Here is an 8,420-nt window from a genome sequence, read left to right as displayed (position 1 = left end):
CTGCGGGGACGGAACGGCCCCTGCGCCCACTGCAGCGTGCAGGGCCACGGCCGTGGTGGCATCGGGTCCATGGGAGCTGCTGCCCGTCGTGCAGCCAGCACCGGTGTGGTGTGCGTGACACCGTCTGTGCCGCTCATACAGGGTCTCGGTGACGGCCCTGTGCTGGTCAGGGCACACAAGCTCAGTCACTCTTTAGAAATAACTTGCAATGTCATTTTGAACAGATCTCCCGTTCGGGATGAAGAGAAGTTTTCCATAAAATAGGAGAAGCGGAACGCCCCATCAGCCCCCAGGAGTTGTTCCTCGGGCGGGGGCTCAGCCCCGCTGGCGGCGCAGGCCGGGCTGTGACAGCAGCGTCACCTCCCCAGCAGAGCCTGTTCCAGGGCTGTGAAATCCCCGGATCTGCGAGGCTCCAGCTGAGTGCCCAAAGCGAGCAGATGCTTGTGATCTGCGTCTCTCCAGTGCTCCACCACCCGTCCGTAAATTGGGGATAACAGAGTCGCAGAACGGTGGAATGGTTTGGGTTGGAAGGGACCTTCGAGACCATCCAGTTCCACCCCCTGCCATGGGCAGGGACACCTTCCACTACCCCAGCTTGCTCCAAGCCCCATCCAGCCTGGTCTTGGACACTGCCAGGGATGGGGCAGCCACAGCTTCTCTGGGCAACATGTCCCAGGGCCTCCCCACTCTCACAAGGAAGAATTTCTTCCATATATCTAATCTAAGCCTCCTCTCTGTCAGTGGGAAACCATTCTCCCTTGTCCTGTCATTCCATGCCCTTGTCCACAGTCCCTCTCCAGCTCTCCTCAGGGCTGCTCACCATCCATTCTCCTTCCAGCTCATAGCTCAAACTGCCGGTGCATCATCCAGAGAGCAGCTAGGTGCCCTCAGTGATAAGCAGGTGGAGCTGCTGGGCTGCATGCAGCTGGGACAGAGCCATTAAAAGGCTGCTGCAGGCACAGCCCTCCCTGCATGGATGTGTGGTGTGGGCTGAGGGCAACGCCACAGACCCTGGGGATGAGCCAGAGCTGAAAATAGGGGAGTAAAACCACAGGGGCAGCCCCAGGTAAGTGCCATGGGGCTGGGGGAACTCCTGCTGTACTCAAGATGGATAGCGGAGCAGCACCTGGCTGCAGCAGCAGCAGGATGGGCTCTCTCTGCGATTTAATGCAAAAGAGGAAGATGGAAAACATTGGGTGAATGGTGAAGCTCTCTGCTTCACCATCTCAGGGGCTTTCACGTGTTTCTCCTCTTGCCACCAGAGCTCTCATTGGCTCCTGGAAGGGCAGAGCCATGGGGAACTGGTGTTGTTTGGTATTTGGAATGGCAGGGCCAGATGGACCTGGGGTTGTTTCAAAGCCCAGATTTTTTCTAGCAAAATATTTTGTGCTTTGAGCCAGGTTTGGGAAGCTGGGGAAGGTGAGGCTGTTTAATGGCCAAGGTGATGGTGTAAGTGGCTCAGGGAGACCATGAAGCAGTTTGCCCAGCTCTGACCCGGGTGGAGCAGCTTTGTAGCCAGGAGCAGGGTCCTGCTCCCAGGGCCGGAGGGTGCAGTGTGGGGGGGGACATCACAGCCTTAGACAGATGAGTCCCGCGGGCTGTCTGAGGCACGGAGTGTTTCAGGGGCCTCGAGCAGCTGGCTGCCATGTGTTGGGGGCTTTTGGTGCTGTAAAATCCCGAAGTGATGTGTGATGGACGAGATGCACCATGCCCTGTCCCTGCCCGGGCAGGGAGCCTGCTGCCAGTGCAGTCCTGTCAAGGGGCTCCGAAACGCACAGGGCAGGGCGAGTGCTGTGCTGTGGGAATGGCTCTGGGTTTCTGGGCAGCTCAAAAGGGCAGCTTTCATTTCTTGGAGGGGGAAGATGAGGCTGGTGTCACTCACTCGTTCACCAGCAAAGTTCTCTCCTGATGCTCCGTCTGCAGGAGAGTCCCTTCTTGTTCTCCAAAAAAAAGCTAAGAGTGAAACTATGGTGCTACTCCTGAATATCGCTTTCCCCATCTGGGGCGTTGGAGCTGCTCCCCGGGGCTGCTTCCCTCCCGCAGATGGTGAGGAGGCGGCGCTGCCTCCCGGCAGGCAGGAGCTAAATCCGTCCGTGCTGGATGCGCTCGGAACCTGCGGGGCCGGGCCGGACCCGCACCCCCGGCCAGGGGGAGCCTGGCACCAGTGGGGAGGGGAGCAGGGAGCTGTGGCTCCAGGGTGCCAGCACCTCTCTCCCACACCAGCAAACCAGCAGCACAATGCGCACTGTATTCCCTGGAATAAATAGGCTGTGATGCATCGAGGCCCTTTTAGCACATCAGCTGAAAACTTCAAATATTTATACCAGGAGGATGCGACACAAGTATAGATATATTTTTTTAAAAGGCAGGTGCTGGAATGGCAGTCATGTATTTGAACTTCAAATGCTTACCTTCAAATCCATGCTATAAAAGAGGAAGAACATAATAAATTTAATATCACTTTTTCAGGGAAAACAACCTGCCGAGCCTCCTCCCAGGCTAAATGGGCTTTAAAGATTGACTGTGCAGCTGTAATAACTATTGATGAACTGTAAACATGAAAAGATCTCCCTGCTCCCGGCCTGTCAGGAGCATTAGGGTGGAAATGCTCTGTGCTCCGCTCTGGCATGACTCACCGAGGCCTCGGCAAATGTGTTTATTTGTAAAGATCCTTTTTTCAGAAATAGTGACCTTTTTAATGCCTCGTGCAGCGAGCTCGGAAATTCGAAATTGCCTTTTGGCCACTGGCTCGTCTTGCTGAAGCTCTGACAGTGCTTTTCATGGCCATTTACATATTTTTAGCCTGGATATTCTGCACTGTGGGGCTCCATTGGAGAATGATTTGCTTTTCGCAGCCTTGGAACTGCAGTGCTGGGCTGAGGTCAGGCTGTGCAGAGGGCACAGAGGGGCTCACTGCCCACCGGGCTCCTCCAGCACCTCCCGAGCCTCTGCCCCTGAGCCCTCTTTTTATGGGACAAATTTAGTTACACCCTCCTTCAAACACAGACCAGGATGTTGATCATAAATTTAAGCAGCTGCTTCACCTTGAAATAGGGAATATTAAGGTTGGGGAGGCCATGGCACAGGGTGCCCAGAGAAGCTGTGGCTGCCCCTGGATCCCTGGAAGTGTCCAAGGCCAGGGTGGATGGGGCTCGTAGCAAGCTGGGATAGTGGAAGGTGTCCCTGCCCATGGCAGGGGTGGGGCTGGATGGTCTTGAAGGCCACTTCCAACCCAGGCCATTCTGGGATTCTGTGATGATTCCATGAGTAAGACTGTTTTTCCAGGCTGCTGTACCTCACCACACCAGGATCTCCCTTTTGGCCCTCAGGCTGACCATTACCTGCCAGTGTCTGTGCTGGTCACTGTCCCTGCCCCAGTCTGCTGCTGGCTGCACCAAAGCAAGTGTGACCGGTGACCTTGTCACTCTGTGTCCATGGCTGGTCCCCTTGCTCTGAGTCCCTGCTTGTGCCATCAGGTCCCAGCCCAAGCCCCTGGGGCAGCGTAGGGGATGCAGCAGCCCTGCTCCAGGCAGGGTGGGCAGAGCAGCCTCTCAGCCTCTCCACCCTCGCCCTTCCCAAAGCAGCATTCCATACAGCTGGTGATTGCTCAGCCGGCTCCTTCCGCTCTCCCTGGGCTCCGGGATGAGAATGTGCTGGATGCGAAATGCCGTGGTTGTGATCAGTTATTTAACATTTCTGGGGCCTGTGACTAACGCTGCTCCGTTGTTTGGTGACGGGGGGTGGCACTGCTCCTTTCTGCTGCTGCTGCTCATCCCAATGCACTGGGGAAGGATGTTTTGATGCTTTTCTGCTGTTTGTTTGAGCCTTTATCAGTGCTCTACAATTCCAAGTTGCTGATTTATATTCAGAGTTATGAATATCTCCTTTCTTCTCTTTGTTGGGCCTGTTTTTATTTTTATAGCTGTTTACTTATTAGCCAGGCAGTTTCTAAACCAATGCAAACTCCCGTCATGGTGATGAGTTTTCAGGCAAAACACTCTTAAATCATTCTCTGTACACAGTTGTGCTTTTATGCTTAAATCCATTCTCCTAAGTGATTTGGCTTGTAATTGTTTTCTGCTCTGTGAATTGACCTCTCAAAGCTCCAGGATTCTGTGCTGGTGCCTTGGACTCGCCTCTGTGTGCCCATAAGAAGCATAATCAAGCCGTGATTGCTTGGACTTGAGCAGCAACTAGTTTTTAATTCTGTGATCCATTCCCTTTCAGCTGTCAACACGGAATCGAAAATAGCACTCCCCTGTGCTGGATGCCACGCTTCACAGCTATGAAATTGTCATTTATAGGTTTTTAGAAATTCAGAGGACATTTTAATATTGGTGAAGTGAAACCTCCAGCTCCCCATCATAATGCAGCTTGTCTCCTCCTTAGTATAAATAGGTGCTTAAGCAGCCTGGGGATGATCCGGCCTCTGCCAAGCTCAGGGTGGGAGCAGACACCGGAGCACCCACACTCACAGATTCTCTTTGTCTGAATTACTGGCAGCTTGTTTAACCAGAGGATCCCAGGTTTTACACTCTTGACTCTTGGTTTACCCTCTGGTCCCAATTGGGCAGATTTTGTCCCCACTGTTCTGGACATGAAACATGTGGCTCCAACTCACTCCTACAAATGAGTGTGTCTGGATCCTTCCGTTAATTATCCAGCTGGCAGCTGGGATCATGGAATCATGGAATGGTTTGGGTTGGAAGAGACCCTAAAGATCAGGCACTCGTACCACAGTTGGGCCAGGAGCTTCTGTCAGCTCTAGCCAGTTCTTGGAGTGGTGGAAAGGGGAGGAGGATGGGGATGAGCCCAAGCCCCCTTTGCCAAACGAGCACAGAGCTCCCAGCCTGCAGGACAGACCCGCCTTCTCCACATCCTGTTAGTAAAAGCTGTGGGATCCAGGAATCTGAGCTGAGCTGGCTGCCCCAATTACCATCAGCCAAAGAGAAGGCTGGAAGGCAAACCCTTCCCAGAAGCTCATCAGTTAACCCAAGTAAATCTAAAATGTTCATTAAACAAGGGGAGCAGGATCCTGCTCCAGCTACACAGAGGGAGGTCCTGGCACCTCGGGCACTGGGATGCTTGGCTGGGCCCAGGCCTCCCACTCTGCCCCATCTCCTACCATCAGTGTCTCCAAGCAAGCAAACAAACCAAAGATCATTATTTTTTTATAATTGCCAGAATTGTATTAATTTAAACAGATAAACTCAGTCAGTGAAGCTCATTAATTTCTAGCACATGGCTTATTTACACCGATTCCGGCTGCTCCAGCACTCATTGCGCTCTCATAGGAATGTCAATTACCTTTTAAAGTAAAAATCAATGTTTATTCACTGTTAAAGATAAAACATGAAATGATTTCCTAAGACATGCTGATGAGTGCTCTCCTCCCCAGCATCATCCGAGGGCTCCCGGCATCGGCAGCTGCTGCCCATTGCCATGTGCCATGGAGGGGACAGCAGTCTGCCAGCTGCCATGAGGGGACAGCAGAGAAGGGGCCACCCAGACCCCTGCACTCACCTCAGCCCCTGCACCTTCCTACCCCATCCCAGCATCTTCCCAGGAGTGTGGTGTTTTCCTGCCATGAGCTCCAGCAGTGTGGAAGGACAGAGGGAGGAAGGTTGGAAGGATGCAGGGAGGAAGGAAGCTCAGGGGAGCGTGGGGGGAGCCCCTGGAAGCAGCTCCAGAGTGTTACCTGATTACTTTTCTAATGAGAAAAAATGAGAAAACCCTCAGAGCAAAGGGCTGGAAATTACCCATCAGCTGCAAACTTTTTTTTCCTTCTCTATTATTCAGAATTGTTTTGCTTTTCTGAGCTGCCTTGTGTAGGTTGCACCAACCCCACAGATTCCAGAATGGGAGATGATGAGTCACTGTCAAAATGTAGATTCTTTTTTTCCCTTTTTTTTTTCCCTTTTAACACTGCTGAGGGAGTGAAGTCCCTGTGCCACGCGCCAATCACTGGCACCTCGCGGGCTGGCGCTGGCAGGAGCTCCCAGCCCACCCGTGGTGTGAGTGCCAAGCTGTGCCCACCGTGTCCCCCGTGGGGATGCCCATCACGGGCATCTCCTGCTCCCCACACCCTGCCGAGCCGTGGGGGTGCACAGGGGCTCGGTTCCCCCCCTGCCATGTGTGTTCAGGTGTGTGCTTGCACTGGCCTCTGCTCGACCAGCACAGCAGAGCCACCTCTGCCACCTCCTTGGTCCTGCATTCCTTTCATCTGACTTGGGTTTTTTCCACTGGTGGGTTTTTTTTTTTTTTGTATATAAAAACAGGAAAAAATGTCCTTCAGAACAGGCGTATCTGTGTAGGTGCCTCTGCTCAGCCACAAGCCACCACCGCAGAGAGGGGGAGAGGGTGTGAAATGGAGATGGAGCCAGATTACACTGGTACCGCCGGGGGAAGCTGGTGTGGGGCTGCTGGGGCGACGGGGATGTGCTGCGGGAGAACTCAGTCCTGGGGAGGAGGAGGATTCCTCCCACTGCCAGGTGTTGAGGAGCCCAGCACCCATCCCAACACCAGAGCAGGGCTGGGGGCTCTCAGATTTTGCCTTCATTCAGCCGCTCTCCAGTGGACTTGGGGCCAACAGATGCGTGTGACAGTAACGGCCTGAGGAGTCACACAGATGGTGGGATGGCGATGACAGGTCACCTGGCTCCCCAAGGCTTCCCTGCCCTGGTGGAGAACACCCCTTGTCCTCAGCTCCAGCAGCAATTCCAGTGGGGTTGCTCCAAACTGTGGATCTAGAGCCTGTAGCCATCCCACCAGCCTTCTCTGATGCTCCTCTAAGCTGCTGTGTGTCTTTGAACCCAGGCTGTGTTGAAAATTTGATGATGCAGGTGGCAAACAGGGTTCTGGGGGGTGGCTGGGACCCCTGCAGCCTTCCGCAGGGGCACGGGAGCTGTTTGGTGCCACCTGCTGAGCCCTGTGCGGTGGCCACTGGGTGCTGGCCATGGCTAACACAGACCCAAAACTCCGCAGCTCCGCAATCTCACACCAGGGACCTTGTGCAAAGAGCCTCAGGATCCCTTGCAGAGCCTGGAGCTAGGAAAGGGAAGGAATATGGATGAATTTCTTTCCATCTCTCCAAGCATCTGGGAGGTGGGTGGGAGGTAAAAAAAGATGAGCCCTGAAGTTTTAATCCCTCAGAGATATTTAGGTATCTTGCTCTTGTTACTCAGGGAGTGCAGAGCCTGAGCATCTCTGGGATTGTGCCGCAGGCTCCTTCCTACCCCAGCACTTCCCAGCTCAGCTCCGACCTCTGGTTCTCCAAAATATTAATTTTCAGAGAACTTAGACCATAATGACCTATACTTCCTTTGGATGGATTCAGTGTAACACAGTGTCTTTAGGAAGGCCGTTACTGGAAGCCACAACTTGGGAGATAACTCACTTGGATTTATCGGGAGGAGCAGAGAGCTGAGGACTGGAATGTGACCTTGACTCCTGGCTGAGCCAGTAGGAGGGGAGAAAGGAATTTTGTTCTCATTTAAGAGCGGTCTCAGCTCATCCTCCTCAGCCTGAGTCTTCCTTTGCACACACCAGTAACACCCAGAATGGTCCCTGGAAAACTGTTCCACCAGATGAAAAGTAATGAGATTTTAACACCAGAACTGGAGCTCTTTAGTCTTCTGGCTCGTCGGGCTGGGATCGATATTCTTGGTTGTATTTCCACCACTGTAACCGTATTTCCCTCACAACCCCCTCCCCGTCCCCCTAGCCCTCCCTGGGGAAAAGGGCTCTGAGAGGAAAACAACCTGAGATCAAATCAATTAATTGCCTCTGCATGTGCCGATAAATGCGGCGCGGGAGCTCCGCGCGTACAGCGGAGCACGAGTGAGCAGAGCAGGGAAAGCACAAGCCCTGCCCTCCGCCCGGGGCTGGGGGGGCTCCGGGGGCACTCACAGCATCCAGCGGGCGGCTGGGGAGGCTCGGAGCTGGCGGGGATGAGAGGGATCGAAGGATCACGCGGAGCGCGGGATGCAAACAGCCCTGCGGGCGGGGAGGGGAGGGGACGGGAGGGATGCCCGTACAAACCTGCGGCTGCAGAGTGTGAAGTACGACTTCGTCGCTTCCAAATTAAATCCGGTGTCACCCAAAGGCAGGGCTCGCTGCAGGAGCCTGGGGCCGCCGGGCAGAGACACCCTGCAGGCACCACACGGCCCACGGTCCCATTGCTGATATACCCAAAAAGCCCGGGAAGGTTTCCCAGCTGGAGGGGGATTCCCTGGATTAAGGTGAGACCATTACATGGAGACTCTGACCTGCAGTTGGGTGAGGCTGGGGCAGAAGGTGGATGGACGTGCTCCCCTCCTGGCCAGGGGCGTTCGGCAGCTGCGGAGGGTGAGCAGAGAGGTGGCACCTGCCTGATGGCACCAACTGGTGGCAGAGCTGGGGCTGCTCACGCTGACCCCTCC

The 8,420-nt window shown here is 54.4% G+C and overlaps 1 protein-coding gene across 1 annotated transcript in view; it reads left to right on the top strand.

The window, feature by feature from the left end:
* The first annotated feature begins 8,088 nt into the window (after window positions 1-8,088).
* The window catches only part of CACNG3 (calcium voltage-gated channel auxiliary subunit gamma 3), a 7,183-nt gene continuing 6,851 nt past the window's right edge, over window positions 8,089-8,420 (top strand). Inside the window, exon 1 of the mRNA XM_017733991.1 lies at window positions 8,089-8,240. The gene's annotated coding sequence lies outside the window, so the exon portion shown is untranslated. The remainder of the gene's footprint in view (window positions 8,241-8,420) is intronic.

This window comes from Corvus brachyrhynchos, unplaced genomic scaffold (genome assembly GCF_000691975.1).
Source record: "Corvus brachyrhynchos isolate BGI_N302 unplaced genomic scaffold, ASM69197v1 scaffold5, whole genome shotgun sequence".
Taxonomy (NCBI): Eukaryota; Metazoa; Chordata; class Aves; order Passeriformes; family Corvidae; genus Corvus; species Corvus brachyrhynchos.
The sequence above is the reverse complement of the archived record's forward strand: the minus strand, read 5'-3'. Positions and strand labels throughout refer to the sequence as shown.